Here is a 24,969-nt window from a genome sequence, read left to right as displayed (position 1 = left end):
AAAATTCCTTTCTCTGAGTCCTCCGACAGTCGCCGCCTCTTCATATTCGTCTCATATGGGGTATTAGACTTTGCTCCGAAGGAGTAGCTAGGCAACAGAATATGTTAACAATAAAGCTTTAACATATCCCACCCTCAAGGGGTGGTCCCCTCAGTCAATACCCTCCTACTTCCTGCAACCATATCTCAGTTTTAGTGGAATAGCAGTAGAGTATACATTCAAACCCCAAAAGAGGGGCGGGGGCGGCGACTGTCGGAGGACTCAGAGAAAGGAATTTTACAGGTAAGATTTTACAAAAATTCCGTTTTCTCTTACGTCCTCCGACAGTCGCCGCCTCTTCATATTCGTCACATATGGGGACGTCCCAAAGCAGTGCAAACATGAGGGGTGGGAAACGCATCCGCGCCGAAAGGCAACGCAGTCTCCACATCAAAGAAAGGAACCTTACCAAAGGAAGGAAACCAGCTGGGCAACAGCAAAAATAAGTGCTCAACAGGAGCAACAACCCAGGAAAAGACAAAAAAACCAGGGGATACAAAAAACTATCCCAACAGCCAGGAGTCCCCAACAAGGGACCCTATGGAACAGCCGCACTAAGAACCTTGCGGCCAAAGGAAGCATCCGCCGATGCCTGAACATCTACTTTGTAGAATTTTGTGAAAGTGTGCACGGTCGACCAAGTCGCCGCCTTACACACCTGGGCTACAGAAGCCCCATGACGGCAGGCCCAAGACGTACTCAGAGATCTAGTAGAGTGCGCCTTCACAGGTACAGGGGGAACCTTCCCCTGCAAAGCATAGGCCTGTTCAATGGTCTGCCTGATCCATTTGGCGATGGTAGAGGCCGAAGCCGCCATGCCCTTCCGAGGACCCTCCGGAAGAACAAACAAGGAGTCCGTCCTACGAAAAGACTCAGTCGATTTAAGGTAAACCCTTATCGCCCGAACAACATCCAGAGAGTGCAATCTCACCTCCTTTGGATGTTTAGGCTTCGTGCACAACGAAGGCAAAACAATATCCTCGTTAAGATGGAATTCCGAAACTTGTTTCGGCAGAAAAGAAGGATTAGGTCGCAAGACCACCTTATCCAAATGAACAACCAGGTACGGAGACTTGCAGGACAAAGCCGCCAGTTCCGACACTCTGCGAGCCGAAGTGATCGCCACCAAAAAGGCGACCTTTTTGGACAACATAGACAACGAGATCTCCCTGATCTGTTCAAAAGGAGCACGTTGTAACACAGATAGAACGAGATTCAAGTCCCAAGGGGGCAAAGGATCCCTCCTAGGAGGAACCAGATGCCGCACACCCTGAATAAAAGTGCCAACCAAGGAGTTGGAAGCCACGGGACGTTGAAACAGAACGGCCAGCGCAGACACCTGACCCTTTATCGTAGCCAGCGCCAAACGCTGATCGACACCCGTCTGAAGGAAAGACAGCACACGGGAAACCGAGTACGTGCGGGGTGAAAACCCCCTGGACTCACACCAGGCAAAATAGGCCTTCCAAGTACGGTAATAAACCTTCCCCGAGGAAGACTTCCTCGCGTTGATCAAAGTATGAACGACCTCTGGAGAGAGACCCTTCTCCTTCAGGACCTCGGTCTCAACAGCCAGGCCGTCAAAGCCAGCGACTGTAAAGCAGGATGGTAAATCGGTCCTTGAGACAGTAGATCGTCTCGAAGAGGCAGACGCCAAGGGGCGTCGACCGCCAGATTCACGAGGTCTGCGTACCAGGACCGGCGAGGCCAGTCCGGTGCCACAAGAATCACCGTGCTGCGTTCCGAGTGTAACCTGCGAAGGAACCTGGACAGCAACTGAATCGGTGGAAACGCGTACATCAGCCTGTACTGATGCCACGGGGCCACTAACGCGTCCGACGCGTCTGCCCGAGGGTCGCGCGTCCTTGCCATGAACCTCTTCACCTTGTAGTTGAGGCGAGACGCGAACAGGTCCACATCTGGAAGACCCCACTTCGCGCACAACATCTGGAAGACAGCCGGGTGGAGAGACCATTCCCCCTGATCCAGGGTCTGGCGACTCAGATAGTCCGCCTGCCAGTTCTCCACTCCCGGAATGTGAACCGCCGTTATCGCCGGGACATGAGTCTCGGCCCAAGACAGAATGTCGGCCACTTCTCGAGCCGCTCGGGCACTCCTGGTGCCCCCTTGGTGGTTGATGTAGGCCACCGCCGTGGCATTGTCCGTCTGCACCCGAACCGGGCAGCCCTGCAGCCGGACCGTCCAGCGATGAAGACAGAGCCTTATCGCACGCAATTCCAGAATGTTGATCGGGAGGGAAGACTCCCCCTCCGACCAGGTCCCCTGGGCGGACAGAACGCCCAGAACACCACCCCAGCCCGACAGGCTGGCATCCGTGGTGATTATCGTCCACGAGATCGGACGAAACGACTTGCCCCCGGACACCAACGGGGACTGGAGCCACCACAGAAGGTTTTCCCTGGTGCGATGACTCAACGAGATCTGAAGATCCAGGGATTGAGGTCGCCCGTCCCACTTGGACAGGATCTCCGCTTGGAGACCCCGCGTGTGAAACTGCGCGAAAGGAATCGCCTCGAAGGCCGAGACCATCAATCCCAGACATCTCATACACGTCCGCAGAGACGAGTGTGGAACGTCCCTGAGGGACCTGACTTCCTCCTGAAGAGTCCTGAGTTTGTCTTCCGGCAGGAAGACCTTCGCCTGCACCGAGTCCAGTATCATTCCCAGATAGGGGAGACGAACCGACGGACTCAGTGTCGACTTTGGAACATTTATCGTCCAACCAAACTCCTGCAGAGTTTGCATTGTGACAGACAGGTCCTTCTCCAGACCCTGTCTGGTCGCAGACCGAACCAGAATGTCGTCCAGATACCCCAGGACAGAAATGCCCTGGGCCCTCAATAATGCCAGAACCGGTGCAAGCACCTTGGTGAAGACCCGCGGAGCCGAGGCGAGACCAAAGGGCAACGCCACGAACTGGTAGTGATCCTCCGCAATGGCAAATCGAAGGTATCTCTGATGACCCTCGAATATGGGGATGTGAAGGTACGCATCCTTCAAATCGATGGAGGCCATGAATTCCCCCGGAACCAGGGCAGCCACCACCGAGCGCAGGGATTCCATGCGGAACTTGCGAACCCGCACAGAGCGGTTCAGAGCCTTCAAGTCCAGAATCGGACGAACCTTGCCCTCCTTCCTGGGCACGGTGAACAGATTGGAATAAAACCCCCGAAATCTGTCCCGATGAGGCACCGGAACCACCACTCCCTGAGCCCTCAGGTCCCGCACCGCCAGGTGCAGATCCCGCAGTCGCTCTGGAGACAGTTGAAGATTTGAGGGAAAAAATCTGCTCTCCGGCCGAGAGAGAAACTCGATCTTGTAACCAGATCGAACGATTTCCAGAACCCATCTGTCCCGCACACGGGCCAACCAGGGCTGAAGAAAACCGAGCAAGCGTCCCCCCACCCCAAAACTGGGTGAGGGCGCCCCTTCAGGCCGAACTGTTATGGGCAGCAGGTCCGGATTGGCCGGACTTCTGTTTCCCAGACCAGGGCTTCTTCTGAGAGCCTTGGCCTTTGAACGGTTTGCCCTTGTAGTGCGGCCGAAAGGCACGAAAGGACCCCTGAGGGGGCCGAAAATTTGCATGCTTCTTCCCAGAAGCCCCCTTAGCCTTGGGGAAATGGGGCAAGAGAGTGCTTTTACCCCCGGTGATCCCCTTAATCAACACATCCAGGGACTCCCCAAAAAGGCGAGACCCATCATAAGGTAGATTGGCTAAGGTCTTACGTGAAGATTGGTCCACCGACCAACATTTCAACCAAACCAGGCGGCGAGACAACACCGCCACGCTGTGCACACGTGCAGCCAACGGAATCAGGTCCAGGTCCGCATCACACAGATACATGACACCCTGGTGGATCTGATCCACCATATCCAGGGTCGCCGCCGAGGCCGAATCGGCCACTAGGACGCGCCTAAGCATCTGCGTCCAACTTGCGATCGCCTGGGCCGCCATGAGAGAAGCAAACAGAGCCTTAAGCATAGAGCCCGTAACAGAATAAGTATGACGGGCAAGAGACTCCAGTCTCCTATCCGTGGCATCACGGAAAACAGGGGAACCCTCTGCAGGAATCGCAGTGGCTTTGTTCAAAACCGCAATTGCATGATCCACTGGCGGAGGCACACACCACCGTTCATCAGTGGCAGGCGAGAAAGGATAACGCAGCTTGAATTTACTTGGTACCGCAAAAGGCTTGCGCAGATCGCGCCATTGATCCTTAACAGCGCGCTGAAAATCAGCATTGCAGGGAAAAACCTGCGGCGTCCTGCGTTTTCTCTGCGTCCCATAAGCCGCCAAAGCAGCGGGGGGACACACTTCGTCCTGCAAACGTAGCGTCTGCTTAATGGAAGCAATCAACTCATCCATGATTGCAAGCTCTTCAGGCGAGCCAGGGGGAGAATTATCAACCCCCTCAACTTCAGCCTCTACCTCAGACCCCACTAGATCAAGAGAGGAGCGGGACCCCGATAGGGGGGTCCCTGCCAGAACAGCCCCATCACCTTCACCCTCAGAATCAGAGGACAGAGCAACTCTGGGCCGTTTAGTAGATTGAGCAGCCACCAGCATTTGCACCTGGGCAGCAAGGCCAGCCACAATAGTGGCTAAATCCCCCCCTGGGGGGGAAACAGCGGTCCCCTGGCTTTCCACCAATACTGTGGGAAACTTGCCCTCCTGTGAATCCATTGCCCCTGTAATGCCAGACAACCAAGGGTTAACTGCCCCCTTTTAGCAAGCGCGGCAAGCGCAGCCCACCGCACCACACTCAGGCACAATGAGACCCCCACAGGGAATATACAAACTGAGTACAGGCAATGGATAACAAGAACAGAAGGATAAAACCTGAGGAGACCCCGCTGCTGCTGCTGCCTCGATCGGTGTTCCAGGAGAGAGGAAGTGATGCTGCCAGGGCGCTCTATGTAAGCCTATGGAGGCTACAAGAAAATGGCCGCCGTGCATGTAAACCATGCGGCCGGAGCGGGCGCCGGTAAAATGGCGTCGTTTGGCGCCGAAAACGCCGCTCCACAGTGCATAAAAAACACACACATTACATCCCAATATAAGGATACATGTTAGATCGCCGCAGCGATCGCTGTATATGCCCAAACATGCCAAGAAAAAACATGCCCCACAGCACACAGCTTCTCACACTGCCCAGCCTGACACACACAGTGTCATACAGCTCCCCCCCCCCCCCCTTGCAGCCCACAGCATGCAGCCGAGAGATAGGGAGACAAGCAGTGTGATTAAAGGCAGGTTACACAGTCCCAGACTGAGACCCCCCCAGACAGACAGGTCCCCACATAAATACACTTACCTCACATGGCGTGGGGAACCCGCACAGGCGAACAAGCCGCTGCACATGAGGCAGGGAGAGTCGCAATTCAAGACGCACATAATGGAGGTTAAGAAACCGCACAGCGTCCGGTGAGGTAGCCACCTCACCAATCATCCCTGCACCGAACAGGGATGGGTCGTTCACTGTGCCAGGAGCGTTACCTGGCTGAACGCTCGATGGCAGACTGGGAAGCCACTGACCCACGACCTGCGACCAGGGGGATCAGCCCGAGAACCAGTCCGCATGATCCTCTTCGTCCGAAGAACTAACTAATGCTGACAAAAATAACAGCTAAGTAAAGGTAGAGAGAAAACTCAAACAAAATATTAAAAAGAAGAAAGAGTCTGGGACAAAAAGTCCCAGCACAGAGAGAGCCAGCCACTCCTGACAAGCTAGACATTAAAACTGAGATATGGTTGCAGGAAGTAGGAGGGTATTGACTGAGGGGACCACCCCTTGAGGGTGGGATATGTTAAAGCTTTATTGTTAACATATTCTGTTGCCTAGCTACTCCTTCGGAGCAAAGTCTAATACCCCATATGTGACGAATATGAAGAGGCGGCGACTGTCGGAGGACGTAAGAGAAAAAATGTTTTGCCTTTAGTTCTACTTTAAGTCTAAGGGTTCACCCTCACTAAAAGTTTTAAACATGTCTGACCACGGTTCACCCCTTCATCTGGTTTGTTTATGAAGTGTGAGTGCTCCAAACTGTGCCCCGGGATGGTAATTGTACTGTACCCAGAACCACATGGAAGATGTGGTCCCAAGCACAGTTCACTTGTGGTCCAGTACCTGAGCCCAGAACTCTCCATAGATCACTGAGCACAGAAGCAGGGATTACCGTGGTTGGCAGATGTGATGATCTAAGTGGGCCTGGTAACACTTGCTTAATATAGCCTAGTGTGAATGCAGACTAGCGGGGAGAGGGGAGGGGAACAATTGCACTCAGTTCAGTTTAACCATGCCCAGAGGAAGTGTACACTAAAGCCTCGTACACACGCATCGATTATTGGCCGGGAATTTTCGGCCAACGTCCGATCTGTCGATTTATGGCTTGTTCGTATGATGCTTCCAACAACCAACTGCGACTTTTCGGCCGAACAAAATCTGGTGTGCATGCTATAAAATTTTTGTTGGCCGTCACCACAACGGCCGATTTTCCGTCAGTCAGTACAGATTTCGCCAGACAAAAATCTGAAGATCAAGACTGGGCATGCTCAGAGAAGAAAAAACACACGGAAAGTAAACCAGCACATGACATCACTTCTGAAGTAGATTTTTGTTGGGCGAGAAAATTCGTGTGCAGTCTAGGCACATTCCAACCAACAAAACACCACTCTGGACAAAATTCGGACGATCGGTCCTATAATCGTTATGTGTGTACGAGGCATTAGGCTCCATTCACACCTGAGCACAGCGTCAGCTGCTGCAGCTCATTTTTTATTCAGTGGATCGTTTTTGGAGCGGCACCATTAATTTTAATGGGCTTCCCTCCACTCCAAAAATGCTCCAAAGAAGCGTTTGACGTTGAGATTTTTGCCGCGATTGTAGCGCGTTTTGTCACTCCACAATCGTGGCAAAATCACAACCTTTGTTTAGGGTGCCATTAAAAAAATAATGGTATCGCAAACATGTCCCGCGTTTTGCCGTAATTCTGGAATCACGGGCAGAATCGTGGTGATTCAGCCCGCGATTCAAATCGCCTAGGTGTGAACGGGGCCTAAAGCTATCCATATACATAAAATGCTGGTTGGACATATAGCCTTGTTTTGTAACCCATTGTTGCAGGAAGATGTATAGTCATATGGCCCAACAAATAATTTGTGATGCTCATTCAGTGGTTGAGGAGTTGTCCTCAAACCAGTCTTGTTAAGGAGCTACAGATCTCACCTAGCTAAGTGAATATTTTCCTGAGATCAGTCATCCTTGGGTTGACTTGGTTTAATCAGTTGGGCGACATTTACTGCCTGACTATGGGAACATTATAATGCAGAGAAAATGATAAGCATTGAGGAACCGGCTTACACAACTTTAAGGTTGGGGTAAAAGGGTTTCGGTAACAGGGTTATTTAATTATATAATATATTAGGGTTGGGGGAATTAATTTAATGACTGGGTTATTATTACAGGCATTTTTAATATAGTGCAAACAATTTACGAAGCGCTTTACATACTGTACACTCACATCAGTCCCTGTCCTTAAAGAGGAGCTCCAGTCTCAAGTGAAAATTAAAAGTCAGCAGCTACAAAAACTATAACTGCTTACTTTTAATAAACAGCCACTCACCTTTCCCACGATCCAGCGATGTGCTTACCCCAGCCGTTTTCTCCTTATGTCCTCTCTCGTTGGCAACTTTACTATGGGCAAGCGGCGCTGTGAATCGTCCTGCAGTCTTCTGGGACTTTTCATGTGTCCCAGAAGACTTTGGGAGGGGGGGAATAAGAACTTCCACTTTTGATCGCCTGTATGCCTGGTCGAAGTGGGAGTGGGTACCTGTCAAAATCGGGTACCCGCTCCCCACTTCCTGTCCAAAAGCTCCATTTTACAAACAGGAGCAGGGGAGGAGGCCTTAAAGCGGAACTTTCCCTTTTGGGTGGAGCTACGCTTTAAGGAGCTTACAATCTAAGATGCCTATCTAACATTCATACTTAGGCCAATTTGGACAGGAGCAAATTAACCTCCCAGCATGTCTTTGGAGTATGGGAGGAACTAGAGCACCTTAGAGGAAACCCAAGCAAAACCTTGCAGGGATTTGTGCAAAGAACCCCAGAGCTTCTGGTGCTAACCACTAATGCACTGTGATGCCCAAATGGGATACATGGTGATAAAATGCATTAGGGTAGGGGTTATGTAGGTATATATTTATATAATGTATCAAGGTTTAGGTTTAGATTTAATCCTAGCCAGTCAGGCACTAACCAAACATTTTATGGACATCGCTATTTGTTGGATGGTAAGACCCAGCCAACTCCAAAAAAGCAATGCTACTCTTTACTAACAGCTGTAGCTGCAATTGGAGGCCAGTAGAAGCAACACCTGGCTTGGATAAGAATACCCCCCCCCCCCATACTCATTTAACTGTAATGGGGCAACTGTCAATGAAAGCCAATGGATCTAAGAAAGGGTATCTACATTACTGTGACATTTACCAGTTGTTAGACCGTAAACTTGAAGGATTGAAGTGCCAAGAACTACTAGGTCACCCGCTATTTTTTCCTCATTTTCATACATTCACTTGAGGGGGGCGGGGGCATGATTAGTAACCAGCTTAAACATCTTAAAAGGTAATACTTGAGGTCTTCCAGTACCCACGCGATAGGCATTCTTTTTCTACAATTGCATTGTTCCTCCCATGTACATTAGGATTTTCCGACTCAGATACACCACAGGATACTCTTCTCCCTCTGATATGGGTTGGCACTGCGCTCACTCCCACATCAGGGACATCAGTCTGTACTACAAATTCTTTTGCAAAGTCAGGAGTCACCAACACTGGTTGCACACAAAGAGCTTGCTTCAAAGACTGAAATGTTCTTTCTGCCTCAGGCTCCATTTAACTATAACTGATCCTTTACCTTTGGCGGAGTCCATCAAAGAGGCTGCAATAGAAGCAAAATTGGCAATGAAATGTCTATAATAGCTTGAATCCTCAGGAATGCTCTGCCATTTTTTTTTTTTTATTATTTATAGGTTGGGACCATTTTTGAAATGCTTTAGTTTCATTGCCCTGACCAATGACATAACCCAGGTATTTTGCTTCCTCCAAATCTATGGAGCATTTTTTGGGATTTGCCATTAGCCCTGCTTTCCTGATTCAGAGTTAAGTACCTCTGGTATACAAGACAGGTGCATCTCAGAGCTGTGAATCACTACATCATCTAAATAGGCTCCTGCATGTTGGCGACGAGATCCTAAAAACATATCTATCGTTCCCTGGCATGAGGCAGAAATCTCATGTTAGCCTAAAGGCAGCATCATATACTGGAATGAGCCCTCTGGGTTTTCCTTAACATTTTCAGTAAGAGGCACCTACCAGCAGACGTTTGTCAGATCTAAGTTTGTTAGATATCTGGTGTTCCCCAGCCAGTTAATATGAAGAAGTATCATCAGCACACCAAGAATTCCTTAACCACTTGCCGACTGCCGCACGCCTATCTACGTCTGCAGTCAGCCCCTTACAGGCAAAGTGACATAGGTCTACGTCACTAGCCTGTGAGGGTCTAGGGAGCGAGCGCGCGCCGCCGGCGGCGCGCTCCTGCTCCCGCGTGGTCACGGACCCCCCCGCGCGTGTGACCGGCGGACCCGATGTCCGCCGGTCACTCTGCGATCGCCGCTGCAGAGGGAGAAAGTCAGGCAGCTTGTGTAAACAAGCTGCCTGTCATTCTCCCCTGTGTAGAAACTGTGATCACACGGTTCTACTATGTAGAACCGTTGATCACTGTTTCTACAGCTCAACAGACAGCCAATCACAGTCCCCTAGGGACACACACAGCCCCTCCCTCTCAAATAAAGTTAACCCCTTCACTACCAGTGTAATTTTGCAGTAACAGTGCATATGTATAGCACTGATTACCAATCAAAATACGCTTTTTGCGATTTTTTTTACCAAACATATGTAGCATAAAACAAATTGGCCGAAAATGTTAAAAAATTTTGATTTTTACATTTTTTTGGGGGGGAATTTCATATAAAAAAATGTGAAAAATATTGTTATTTTTGCAAAATTGACGCTCTTATTTTGTTTATAGCGCATGATCAAAAAATCGCACAGGTGATCAAATACCACCAAAAGAAAGCTCTGTTTGTGGGAAAAAAAGGACGTCAAATTCGTTTAGGTACAGCGTCGCACGACCGCGCAATTGTCCGTTAAAATCACGCAGTGCGGAATCGCAAAATACCCCCCAGGAAGGGGGTAAAATCTTCCGGGGCTTAAGTGGTTAAAAGGGTCCAAAGCTTTATTCCCGTGGTCACATGGTAAACATACAGCAACGTTTCAGAGCCACGCAGGGTTTCTTCCCCAGGCAAGTTCTATCACTTGCCTGACGACGAAGGCAAGTGATGGCATTACTGAACAGCCATTTTCTTGAATGTGTGCATGGAGAATATTACATCCAGCCTGTCAACATGTTTGTCAACCTGAGGCATGAGGTAAGCATCAAACTTGGGAACACTGTTCAATTTTCGTAAATCCTTGCAAAGTCTCAATCTCCCTTTTCTTCACAAGGAATAAATTTACCTTAATTGTTTGGGCCACTGATAAGTTTTTATATCTAGTATTGAGGAGACCATTCCCTTTTGAGGGGTTGGCATGGCCACCAGGGCCCATGGCTTTAAAAGATTAATGTGATAGATTTGTTCTGGTTTTCTTTTTTCCCCTTTGTCTATTTCTATACTGTCCAGGCATAATATTGGATTATAAGCACATATAACCCAATGGGGACAACGTTGAACAATAAGGTCCATGCATGTTGTACGAGACTTTTTTTATAATTGCAAAATGTCTGTTATCCTTTTACGAAAATGAATTTTGTAATAAAATTGGTATATTTTTAATCAATATTTTGGTTTGTGTCTTTAAAGTCCCACCATATCTATTGGTTGTATGTTCATGATACTTGCATGACGATCGGGCCCTGTGTGGCTCCGAAAAGTTGCTGTATGTTTACCATGTGACCACAAAAGTAAAGCTTCGGACCCTTTTGAGGAATCCTTGGTGTACCGATGATACTTCTTCACTTTGATTGTCCGCAGTCTACAGCCTATGGTCATTACGGCATCCAGCAATACTGAACAGCTATTTTCTTGAACGTGTGCGTGGGGAATATTGCGTCCAGCCTGTCAATATGTTTGTCAACCTGATGCATGGGGGTAAGCATCAAACTTGGAAACACTATTCACTTATCTGAAGTCCTTGCAAAGTCTCAATCTCCCTTTTCTTTACAAGGAATTATTTTACCTTAATTGTTTGCCCTACTGATACGTTTTTATATCTAGTATTGAGGAGGCCATTCCTTTTTGAGGGGTTGGCATGGCCAACAGGGCCCGTGGCTTTATACGATTAATGTGATAGATTTTTTCTGGTTTTCTTTTTTCCCTTGCTCTATTTCTATACTGTCAAGCATAGTATTGGATTATAAGCATATATACCCCAATTGGGACAACGTTGAACAATAAGGTCCATGCATGTTGTAAGAGACTTTTTTAATAATTGCAAAATGTATATTATCCTTTTAATAGAATGAATTTTGGAATAAACTTTGTATATTTTTTTTATAACAAATTAGCTATATAGCCAATTAACCTGTTACTTGTAGTTTACTTCGACTACGTTCTCCATGAACTCAAAAGGATCTTTGCATTAAGCCAGGAATTTGCTTTTTACTGTGGGAACTACAACTATTACGACTAAAACAACATTTTTCTCTGCGTATAGTGATCGCAGATGGGAAGTGGTGCCTTACGTTTTTAAAACACAAGGCACTGCTTCCTAGTGGGATGCAGTGTTGTGCGTGGGGGTTGCTGGGGTGGGCCTGCGCACTCTCGGCCATATGGCTAGTATTCTCCCTGTCATGCTGTGTAGTGCGCATCTGTGGCTTGTCAGGGCAGCATCTGTGCATCTCCCGCCCCCTGGCCACCAACGGGTGCCATCACACTGTGCGCCCATCTAGCCCACCTTGTCCGCGTGTGTACGCAATGGTGGTGGCATTTCTGGCGCCATCTTGGTACACCTGCAAGCCGCTTAGGGTGTGGGCAGCTGCAAGTCAGGCTTGCACATGGCGGTGGATGCCCAGCTGCCACGTCTGCACGCACAATTGGTGACCAATCAGGGAGATAAATAAGGGTGGGGTCCATAGCGTTGGATGGACGTCCACACAGAATGTAGAGCCTTTCCAACATTCAGTGCTAAATAGCAGATGCTATGTAAGCACCCAGTAAGGGTAGGTAATTTGATTTAACTGTCTATAGTTTTTGCATATTGGGTTCATATATTTTAAATGGCTTCCACAAAAAGTCTCATTTTATTTTACTCTGTGCTCATTTTAGGGTCCCTTAACAATATGAAATGTGGACCAATTTAAAAAGTTATCTAGCACAAGATACAATATATCAGGTAAAAATAAAATCTTACCTGTGTGGACCTCCCCTGACCGTTGGTTCCCCATAAATGGGGCTCTGACCTTTTGATTTTATTCCCCTTTGGGGCCTGGCTTAATCCCCCACCCCCTAAATACCATGTGTTATCAGGTAACTGCATGAGCTCTCTTTATATGGCATACATTTGTAGTTTGCTATAAAAGGTTGATCTAATGTGATGTGTATATTTTTGTAACTAGAGGATAAGCTCCTGATGAAGTGGATTATGTACAAGAAACACGTCGAGCTCGCAGCAATAATCAACAGAACTATCTATACTGTCCAGGCATAGTATTGGATTATAAGCACATATACCCCAATTGGGACAACTTTGAACAATAAGGTCAATGCATGTTGTATGAGACTTTTTTAGTAATTGTAAAATGTCTGTTATCCTTTTAAAATAATTAATTTTGTAATAAACATTGTATATTTTTAATCAATATTTTGTTTTGTGCCTTTAAAGTCCCACCATATCTATTGGTTGTATGTCGATGAGTGAGATTTAATACCATCCTTCAGTAAGGTTAAGCCTAGTACACATGGGCCGAATGTCGGGCGACATTGGCCAGGTCAATAAAAACCGGCCGACCAACTCCCAATCAGTCACTGGCTGAGAGCGCCGACCGGAGTGTTTTTTGGTGGGGGGTCATCCCAGTCAGAATACAATAGCATAGCAGAGGGGGAGATCGCTGTACTAACATCTGATCGGATCAGATGGAGCGTCCATATCAGTGCCTGACCTCACTAAAGCAACAAATGGGAACAAAGTAAATCCAAAAAAATTCTGCACTAAGTCAAAAAATGTGAATAAAGTGTGATACAAAAAAAAAAAAGCTGCTTACACAGACCCATAGAACAAAGTTCACATAATATATACCGTTGTCAACGTGATACCGTTGACAATAAAAAAGCTCATTGGCGTGCTCCGGAAGACGTCAACCTATGACGAAACTAGTCGGGTGGTTCCAGACGTGACGTTGCCACGCCCCCATTGCCGGTCCGAGACTTTCTATGTATACGGGGGACGCCGCAGCTTCGGTTCTTACATGTGTGGGGTTCATTATGTAATGCTCGCCTGCTACGATGCTTTAGTAAGTATAACTTTTAATAAATGAGCTTTTTTTATTGTCAACGGTATCACGCTATGTGCCTCTTTTCCTCTCCTTGATTGTTCATGTATGGGCCTTTCTTATCATAATATGTGGATTGGCTATACACTGATGACAACTGGATTTGTCGCCCAAGTACATCCTGAGGAGTGTTCCGTGGGATCCATTTGACTATTAGTAGAACCGTCTGATCTACATTTTTACACAGGGGAGAATGACAGGCGGCTTGTTTACATAAGCCGCTCCGCCTTTCTCCCGCTCTACCGACGATTGTAGTGTGACCGGCGGACATCGGGTCCGCCGGTCACACGCCCGCACTCCTCCTTGAACGAGCCGAGGCGGGCGCGCGCTCGCCCGCTATTGGCTCAAAACCCGGTGACAGGCGAGCGACGTAGATCTACGTCACTCTGCCTGGCCGGGGCTGACTGCCGCAGTAAAGATACTGTGCGCAGTCGGCAACTGGTTAAGATAGGGTTATGTAGTTATATCATATATTACGGTTGAGATACAGTGGCTAATTTAATAAAGCAGTTGGGAATCTTCACACAATCAATGGTGTGATTATTAATCTCAATTATGTCATGTATCATGTAAAAACAATATTTTTTTATTTATTTGATCTGCACATGATTGGATAATTGAAATAAATATTTACACATTTTATTGTTTGAAGATTATAAACACCTTTAGTAAATCAGCCCAATGGGGTTCTGTAGTAATATAATATTTTAAGGTTGGGGTACAGAATTATATAATGATATAACATGTTAAGGTTGGGTTATACAGTGATATAATGTATTAGGGTTGGATATCTAGAGGCATATAGTAAAATAATGGGGGGACATTTATCAATAATGTTGCATAGCAAGGCAATGCTAAACAGGAGCAATGAGATAGATCGTGTTACAGATTTATTATAAGGTTACAGCTCGAGTCATACATTTCTCCTCTGGCTGCTCTAAAGTTGCATTGCAACTAAATGAAAAATCCCCCGGCCACTTCTTAATTATTTATCTATTTAGAATAACATTCCGTCTCATCTTCAGTAATAAATCTGTCACAAAGCTGTGGCAGTTGGCTGCCCAGGAATGTAATTCCTCAGAGGGGAATTTACTATCTTTCACTTTCACATCACATTTCACATAGCAGTATGCACATTCTGCCTCACAATTTTGTTTTACACATCTAAAAGTTTTGGGAACTTATCTACACTCCCACTGACACCACCAACTGTGAAAGGGAGTTCCACATCCTTACTGCTCTAACAGTAAAGAACCCCTTAAGCAATTTAAGACCGAACAGCTCCTTGTCTAACTTCGTTGTGTGGCCACATGTCTTCTTTAGAGACCTCTGGTAAAATACACTGCTCAAAATAAATTATAGGAACACTTTTTAATCAGAGTATAGCATCAAGTCAATTAAACTCCTGGGATATTCATCTGGTCAGGTAAGTAGCAGAGGGGGTTGTTTATCAGTTTTAGCTGCTTTAGTGTTAGTTAAATTAACAACAGGTGCACTCGATTGGCACCAATGAGACGACCTCCAGAACAGGAAGCCACTGACATTTTTTCCCTATTCATCTTTTCTGATTGTTTTTCACTAGTTTAGCATTTGGCTAGGGTCGGTGTCACTGCTGGTAGGATGAGGCCATACCTGGACCCTATAGAGGTTGCACAGGCAGTCCAACTCCTCCAGGATGGCACATCAATACGTGCCATTACCAGAAAGCTTGCTGTGTCTCCCAGCACAGTCTCAAGAGCATGGAGGAGATTCCAGGAGACAGACAGTTACTCTAGAGCCGTAAGAAGGTCCCTAACCCATCAGCAGGACCGGCATCTGCTCCTTTGTGCAAGGAGGAACAGGATGAGGCCTGCCAGAGCCCTACAAAATGACCTCCAGCAGGCCACTGGTGTGAATGTCTCTGACCAAACAATCAGAAACAGACTTCATGAGGGTGGCCTGAGGGCCCAATGTCCTCTAGTGGACCCTGTGCTCACTGCCCGCCACCGCAGAGCTTGATTGGCATTTGCCATTGAACACCAGAATTGGTAGGTCTGCCACTGGTGCCCTGTGCTTTTCACAGATGAGAGCAGGTTCACCCTGAGCACATGTGACAGACGTGAAAGAGTCTGGAGAAGCTGTGGAGAACGTTATGCTGCCTGTTACATCGTTCAGCATGACCAGTTGGGTGGTGGGTCAGTGATGGTCTGGGGAAGCATATCCATGGAGGGACGCACCGACCTCTACAGGCTAGACAATAGCACCTTGACTTCCATCAAGTATCACGATGAAATTCTTGGACATATTGTCAGACCCTACACTGGTGCAGTGGGTCTTGGTTCCTCCTGGTGCAGGACAATCCCTGGCCCCATGTGGCGAGAGTATGCAGCCAGTTTCTGGAGGATGAAGAAATGATACCATTGAATGGCCCTCACGCTAGATAGATAGAAGCTGGTTTCATTGCAGAAGTGTGACTGATTTTGCACTCTCTAGCTTTAGTAAATAAACCCCTCACATGTCTAGCTCCAGCAGAATACAGTACATGTGATGAATGGAGACTAAAGCATGAGGAAGAAGGGTGTGACTAACTACACAGAGATACCAAATTATAGAAAAGATGGGGCTTTACGGGCCGATGGGAGGAGAAGGATCAAACAACAACACAACTAAAACTAAAAAAGTAATTTTATTTTACATCTTTAAAACAATGCATGCATGGGTTTCAAACACAATTAAAAGTAAAAAACATATAAAGTCGCATGGTAGAAATACTTCCCAACAAGGGAGAGCTGAAAGAAAGATGAAGTTAGGGTCTCAGATGGAGCACGGTCTAAGCGTTCCCAGCAAGCCGAAGCGTTTCGCACAAGGCTTCCTCAGGGCCAGAGAGACCAGAACAGACCGATATTTCCAATGCTACTTAGGTAATGGCAGGCAAGACAAAACGCAAAAATAAGGTGTACAAACCAAAAAGTGGGTATAATTCCTGTATAGTTGCCTCAAATGGCAGCAGTGATGCTGAAGCTTCAATACAACAGCATATATGCATATATATCCATCTCCGTATTCAAGGCCTGACTGGCTACTTCATATATCTATATAGATGGTATACAGCCACAACATTTAAGGGCATCCCAGCAATAAGATATAACAGAAATCCTGTGTATTATGGGCTCTATAAACAGCATGTAGCAGACATGAGGCAGGTAACACTTCAAAAGTATATCAAATATCAACAGTAAGGGGTCCTTATAGACGCCAAACAGCAATGGGCCTCTAGCGTGTCCTCCGCATGTGTGCCTGTTGTTTGTGTTGTTGTTTGATCCTTCTCCTCCCATCGGCCCATAAAGCCCCATCTTTTCTATAATTTGGTATGTCATTACTTAGGGGTATGGGCCCTCTTACACTATTTTTGTATTTTTACTACACAGAGCATCCCCTAGCTCCCCAAACAGACAATGCATGTGTAGCATGACAGGTATAGGGCTGGGTTCCAGGCTTATATATTAACCACTTGCCGACCAGTCACGTTGACTGTACTGCGGCAAAGTGGTTCGTTATCGTCCGGCGACGTAGACCTACGTCACCAGACATTCCCCTCTCTCGGCGGCACGCGCGCGCCGCCGGAGGCTCGCTCCCGCTGTATTCAGTTACAGCGGGAGTCGGGCCAGGGGAGGAGCGGCGGTGATCACCGCCGCTCTTCCCCGATCGTCGGGGAATCGAGTGTGGAGATCCGCCCGCTTGTGTAAACAAAGCGGGCGGATCTCCTAAGTGACAGGCAGGGACAGATTGCAGGGTTCAGCATAGCTGAACCTGCGATCTGTCCCTGTGTCACTCAGTCACCTCCCCCCACACACGTCAGTAAGCACCAGGCATACATTAACCCCTCCCTCTCCAATAAAAATTAACCCCTTCCCTGCCAGTGTCATTTTTACAGTAACAGTGCATATGTATAGCACTGATTACTGTAGTAATGTCACTGGTACCCACAAAAGTGTCAAAAATGTCAGTCAAGGGTCCGATCTGTCCGCCGCAATGTCGCAGTCCCGCAAAAAAAATTGCAGATCGCCGCCATTACTCGTTAAAAAAAAAACACCAAAAATGACAGAAATCTTTCCCTTAGTTAGTAAACGCAATAACTTTTGCGCAAACCAATCAAAATAAGCTTATTGCGATTTTTTTTTCTGCAAAAATATGTAGCAGAAAACAAATTGGCCTAAAATGATAAAAAAAATTGATTTTTACATTTTTTTGGGGGGGGGGGGGATTTCATATAAAAAAAATGTGAAAAATATTGTTATTTTTTCAAAATTTACGCTCTTTTTTTTGTTTATAGCGCAAAACGTAAAAATTGCACAGGTGATCAAATACCACCAAAATAAAGCTGTTTGTGGGAAAAAAAGGACGTAAATTTAGTTTGGGTACGGCATTGCACGACCGCGCAATTGTCAATTAAAGTCGCACAGTGCCGAATCGCAAAAAGTGGCCTGGACGTAAGACAGCAAAATCATCCGGTGGTAAAGTGGTTAATATGATGTGTTAGGGATGGGATATAGGATTATATGGAGGTATAGTGTATTAGGGTTTGGTTATAGGGTTATCCAATATCCATCATCACAGTCTGCACGACAGTAAATGATCCAATAATACAGAAGATCTTTGTATCATTTAATCGCTCGGGTTCACACCGCATCCTTCCAGCTTTAAATAGCGCCAGGTAGTACCGCTGTTGTATGACAGGACCGATCCACTCACTGATCATTGTAAAAAATATCCCAACCTGACTGCACAGATACTCTGCAGATTTGTGAATAGCGAATAATAATGATGAAAAGTTGGGGGGGGGGGGTAGAGATTACCTCTCCTCCCCGCTGGGAACCAACAATTAACCTAATTAATCACTATGGAGCTGTAATTAGCGTATGTAAGGAGGGATGGATGCCGCCGTTTCTGCCGTCTTTCCCCACAGCTGCGGCTCGGCACACAAGACCAACCGCTAACTGACACAAACTGACATCTGCGGTTAATTTAGAGATTTAACTTTTCTCATTTATTCTTTGGGAACACAAACAATTTACCACCATTTTCTCTTCTCCATGCTCGCTATCCCTCATATTTCTCCACACTGCTCCACCCTCAATAAAACCAAAGACCATTCCTAGGAGTTCACACATGCTACCTGGCTGCAATCCTATCTACACACTGCAAACAATGGGAATTCTGGGAACACCATCAGCTGGACCATGTCAATGTGCAGGCCAGGTGTTCCTGACTCCACCCATTTCTGGCTGCTTCCTGGCCAACACAGAATTATCGGACCGATTTCACTTGTTGCCTGAACTTTCCCTTTCAATCACCAATGGGACTCCCTACAGGGACTACAGAGGGCAATGGTGGGCAATTGTGTGTAAAAGTTATGAGGTCCAGCAGCTACATCTATCTGAATGGAATCTGGATCGGTCTTATATCTGTACGTGATCTGCCGTATATCTGTATGGAATCCGTCTTATATCTATATGGGACCTATCATATCTATATGGGACCTATCTTATATCTGTATGGATCTGCCTTACATCTGCATCTGGTCAGTCTTCTAGCTGTATGGGATCCATCTTATAACTAAATCAGATCTGTCTTATATCCATACTGGATCCTTCTTATATCTGTATGGCTCTGCCTTTTATCTATATCGGATCAGTCTTATAGCTGTATGGCAGCCCTCAAAATTTCCAATCACCTGCTCGCATTTGGCGAGTGGAAATTATCTCAGGGCGAGTGAGGAGCCAAATTGAAGGGGGGTGGGGGTGCAGGCAGGGTTGAATGGCAGGGGATCTCCATTGTCAAACAAAGTCCCGCTTTCTGGAACGGCTCCTATGATAGACAGCACACTGGTCCAATGTCGGGAAATTGAAGTAGTGTGCTGTCTATCATAAGAGCCGGCCCAGGAGGTGGGACTTTGACCGTGGAGATCGCCTCTCCTCTCTGTTTGATCCGGCCGGCTCTCCTCTCTGTTTGATCCGGCCGGCTCTCCTCTTCCTCTCTTCTCCCTTCCCCAGACTTTCCTGGCCAATCACTGGGAGGAGAATGGGCCCCCATGAGGCTACATTGATGGGCACTGATAGGCTTTCCTGATGAGCACTAATAGGCTGCACTGATGAGCACTGATGAGGCTGCATTGATGCACACTGATAGGCTGTGCTGATGGGCACTGATGAGGCTGCCTTGATTTGCACTGATAGGCTGCATTGATGGGCACTGATGAGGCTGCATTGGTGGGCACTGATGAGGCTGCATTGATGGGCACTGATGAGGCCGCATTGATGGGCACTGATGAGGCCGCATTGATGGGCACTGATGAGGCTGCATTGATGAGCACTGATGAGACTGCACTGATGGGCACTGATGAGACTGCACTGATGGGCACTGATGAGACTGCACTGATGGGCACTGATGAGGCAGTGTTGATGGGCGCTGATGAAGCTGCGTTGATGGGCACTGATGAGGCTGCATTGATAGATACTGATAGGCTGCACTGATGAGGCTGCATTGATGGGCACTAAAGAGGCTGAATTTATGAGCACTAATAGGCTGTGCTGATGGGTACTGATAGGCTCATCGGATCAGTCTTATAGCTGTATAGGATTCATCTTATAACTAAATCAGATCTGTCTTAGATCTGTAATGGATCCTTCTTATATCTGTATGGACCTATCAACCTTTTACATCGTATCAGTCTTATAGCTGTATGACATCCCTTAAAGTTTCCACTCGTCTGCTCGCATTTGGCGAATGGAAATGACCTCAGAGCAAGTGAAGAGCTGCATTGGAGGGGGTGGTTTCAGACAGGGTTGAATGGGAGGGGATCTCCGCTGTCAAACAAAGTCCCGCCTTCTAGACTGGCTCCTATGATAGACAGCAGACTGGTCCAATGCCAGGAAATTGAAGTAGTGTTCTGTCTATCATAGGAGTGGGGACATGGGCACTGATAGGCTGCATTGATTGGCACTTATGAGGCTGAATTGATGGACACTGATACACTGCATTGATGGGCACTGGTGAGGCCGCATTGACGGACACTGATGAGGCTGCATTGATAGGCTGCACTGATGAGGCTGCATTGATGGGCACTGATGAGGCTGCTCGAATGGGCACTGATATGCTGCACTGATGGGGACTGATATGCTGCATTGATGGGCACCAATAAGACTGCACTGATGGGCACTGATAAAAATGTTGCTAATATTTGTTGTGTAACTTAATTCTGCATAAAAAATGTATCAGTGTAATTTCATGAGATAATTTATGAGGGTGTGCTTAGGGGCAGGGCAGGGTAGGGATTGGGTGGGGCAACTGGTGGCGAGTAACTCTTAAGGCATGGCTAGTAGCTCAGGATTTGAAATTTTGAGCCCCGCTGTATGGGATTCAACCTATAACTGAATCAGATCTGTCTTATATCTGTACTGGATCCTTATATCTGTATATATCTGCCTTATAGCTATATCGGATCAGTCTTACAGCTGTATGGCAGCCCTCAAAATTTCCACCCGCCTGCTCACATTTGACCAGTGGAAATTATCTCAGGGCAAGTGAGGAGCGGCATTGAAACGGGGGGGCGCAATCGCAGGAAGGGTTGAATGGGAGCCGATTCTGAGATCGGGCAGGAAACTGTGGAGAAATTTTGAGCCCTGCTGCATGGGATCCAACTTGTAACTGAATCAGACCTGTCTTATATCTGTAATGGATCCTTCTTTTATCTGTATGGGATCGGCCTTATATTTGCATGGGATCCAACTTACATCTGTATGAGATCCAGCTATGGCTATGTGTATGCAGTCCAGCTCTGTGTTATATCGGTATGAGATCCATTTTATATCTGTATGGGATCCATCTTATATCTGTATGGGATCCATCTTATATCTGTATGAGATCCATCTTATATCTGTATGGGATCCATCTTATATCTGTATGAGATCTAGATACGCCTATCTGTATGGAATACAGATCTGTCTTATATCTCTATGGGATCTGTCTTATACAGTATATGCATGGGATCCAACCTACATCTGTATCAGATATATCCTTTACCTATATTTGTACAGAATCCATCTTATATCTGTATGGAATCTGTCTTATATCTGTATGGGATCCATCTTTTAGCTTTATAGGATATGGATCCGTCTTATATCTGTATGGGATCCCTCTTTTAGCTTTATAGGATATAGATCCGTCTTATATCTGCATGGGAATCCATTTTTTTCTGCATGGGATCTGGATCTGTCTTACATCTGTATCGGATTCATCCTACGTCTCTGTCTGTAGGAGATCTGTCTTATATCTGTAGGGGGTCCATCTTACAATAAATCTGTATCGGATCTGTATGATACGTGTCTTATAGCGCGACCTCCTCAGGAACTGCTGGAATTTTTGGGTCTCCCTTCTCATACACAGCCAGGCAAGGAATTTTTCCAGCATCCAGACAGTAGACAATTACCATTCCATAGATTTTGGTTTTGTTTTTGGTTTATTAGGGGGATGAACTTAGGGATCGGAAGGTATGGGATGCCCAGAACTATAACATGCAACTTGAGGACTTGCTAACCCTCTGGCTGCCAAAGGTCACTATGCTGTTGTTATGCGGCTGGTGGAAGCCTGTCGTGCAGAGAAGGCTTACCGTTAACGGTGGGCAGAGCTTGGATGGAAACCCCTGAGGTGAGTAGCATAGGCTAGCCTGAGGTACGGAGTCTAAGCATCCACCGGTCTTCGCCAGAGCCTCTGATGGTGAGGATGGATTTGGCTGCAGGTGGATACCAGATCGCGATCCCCAGGGTCGCCCCACCAGAGGGTAATCGGTCAAGGTCCGAAGATGGATGAGCCGACAAGGAGAATCCAGAAGAATAGTCAAAACGAGCCGGGGTCAGGACGGGCAGCAAACAAGCGAGGTCAGGGACGAGCCAAAGGTCAACAGGTATTAGGTTCAGGAATCAACAGGAAGCAGGTTCGGGAACACAGGAGAGCTGAAGACAAAACAGCAAAGTGCAAATGCACCAGCTGCCTTTAAATAGGGCTTCTTTGGCGCCAAACGTCCGGGTCAACGCATGCGAATGTGAGAACGCATAATGTGCATGGGGTCACGCACGTTAGCGAATGCGCATGCGCATTGGCTAATGCGTATTAGCCAAGCGCTAATTCGCGCATGCGTATTAGCCAATTAGCGTTTTCTAACAGCTGTCCTCCCATGAGATAATTGGAACAGCTTAACTGATAGCACCAATATTCCAAACACTGAATGCAGATGCTCTTTTTTTGTAGAAACTGTAGATGCACCTGGCTGCGCCTTAGATTTCCTAAGTAAGTGGTGTAGGGCAGCTGTACTGGCTTTAAGCTACCCCCTAGTAGTAAGTAGGCTGGATTTTGCACCTGGCTGCTTCTCCTTTATCAAGCTCTTGGGTGTAGTGGTTGAAGCTTCTCACTCAGTCCCTTTGGTGGATCCTGAAGCCTAAACAGGCCCTTTGCTGAACAGGTCCTGATGGCTCCTAGGATGAATTTAGCTAACCCTAGCTGAAGCTGTAAGGGTGTGAGGCTTCAGTGGCAACTGGACTCTACTCCTCTCCCACATGGCCAGGCTCCAGAATATGTATTGCCTATCTCTCCACCTTATGGGCCGTCCCCACCCGGGAATTGGAGGAGACTCCATAAATATTCAGGCCTCATCTCTGCTTCTCCACCCTCTATGTTCTAGAAGCCTCCAGTAGTTCCAGAAGCCAGGGGGAGGAAACAGAAACTCAGCCCTTGCAGCTCTGCCAACTAACTGTTAACAAATTACCCCTGACACCTCCGTCTACAGAGGAGCCCAACTAAATTTTTCTACACTGTACACAGAGAGGGCGCTACATCTTATATCTGTATCATATCCATTTATATCTTTATTAGATCCATCGTACAAGTTTTGTTTTTTTGTTTTCATTCAGGTTTATAGTGCTCATGGAATCAGACTTTTGCAGCAGTAAACTGGTCAAATACGACTTCTCATACGTTTGGAGTGATCCAGATATTCTGGCTAAGGCTCGTATCACTGCACTCCACTTCCCATGGGGTCTCATTTCTCCTGCTGCATTGTCTTCCTCACTCCAAGAGAGGGAGGACGAGCCTCAACAATGTGTGGGTGGGTACTGTAAGTGAGCTTATGCCGCTGTACAGAACACTGGTGAGACCTCACTTGGAGTATTGTGCGCAGTACTGGAGGCCATATCTCCAGAAGGATATAGATACTCTAGAGAGAGTTCAGAGAAGAGCTACTAAACTAGTACATGGATTGCAGGAAAAAACTTACCAGGAAAGGTTAAAGGACCTTAACATGTATAGCTTGGAAGAAAGAAGAGACAGAGGGGATATGATAGAAACTTTTAAATACATAAAGGGAATCAACTCGGTAAAGGAGGAGAGCATATTTAAAAGAAGAAAAACTACCACAAGAGGACACAGTTTTAAATTAGAGGGGCAAAGGTTTAAAAGTAATATGATGAAGTGTTACTTTACTGAGAGAGTAGTGGATGCATGGAATAACCTTCCTGCAGAAGTGGTAGCTGCAAATACAGTGAAGGAGTTTAAGCATGCATGGGATAGGCATAAGGCTATCCTTCATATAAGATAGGGCCAGGGACTATTCATAGGATTCAGATATATTGGGCAGACTAGATGGGCCAAATGGTTCTTATCTGCCGACACATTCTATGTTTCTATAAATCTCACCACAAGAGACATTAATAATCCTTTATATAGGCAATGTACACTAATGTATGCTGTATATGGCTAGTGTATGCTGTATTAGGCTGATATCTGCGGTATATGGCTAGTATCTGCTGTATATGGCCAGTGTATGCTGTATTTGGTCAGTATCTGCTGTATATGTCTAGTGTATGCGGTACAGTATATGGCAAGTATCTGCTGTATATGTCTAGTGTACGCTGTATAGGAGTAGTGTATGCTGTATATGACTAGTGTATGCTGTAAATAGCTAGAATCGGCTGTATATCTAGTGTACGCTGTATAAGGCCAGTACATGCTGTATATGACTAGTTTATGCTGTATATGACTAATGTATGCTGTATAGGGCCAGTGCATGCTGTATATGACTAGTGTATGCTGTATATGACTAGTGTATGTTGTATATGACTAGTGCATGCCGTATATGATTAATGTATGCTGTATATGACTAGTGCATGCTGTATATGACTAATGTATGCTGTTTAGGGCCAGTGCATGCTGTATATGGCTAGTTTATGCTGTATATTACTAGTGTATGCTGTATATGAGTAGTGCATGCTGTATA

The 24,969-nt window shown here is 46.6% G+C and overlaps 1 protein-coding gene across 1 annotated transcript in view; it reads right to left on the bottom strand.

Moving 5' to 3' along the window:
- The window catches only part of BSN (bassoon presynaptic cytomatrix protein), a 220,681-nt gene that overhangs the window by 46,038 nt on the left and 149,674 nt on the right, over positions 1-24,969 (bottom strand). The window lies entirely within an intron of this gene.

The sequence above is a fragment of the Pelophylax lessonae genome, assembly GCF_965119305.1.
Source record: "Pelophylax lessonae genome assembly, chromosome: 8".
In the NCBI taxonomy this organism is placed as follows: Eukaryota; Metazoa; Chordata; class Amphibia; order Anura; family Ranidae; genus Pelophylax; species Pelophylax lessonae.
This window is presented reverse-complemented; position numbering and strand designations above follow the sequence as displayed.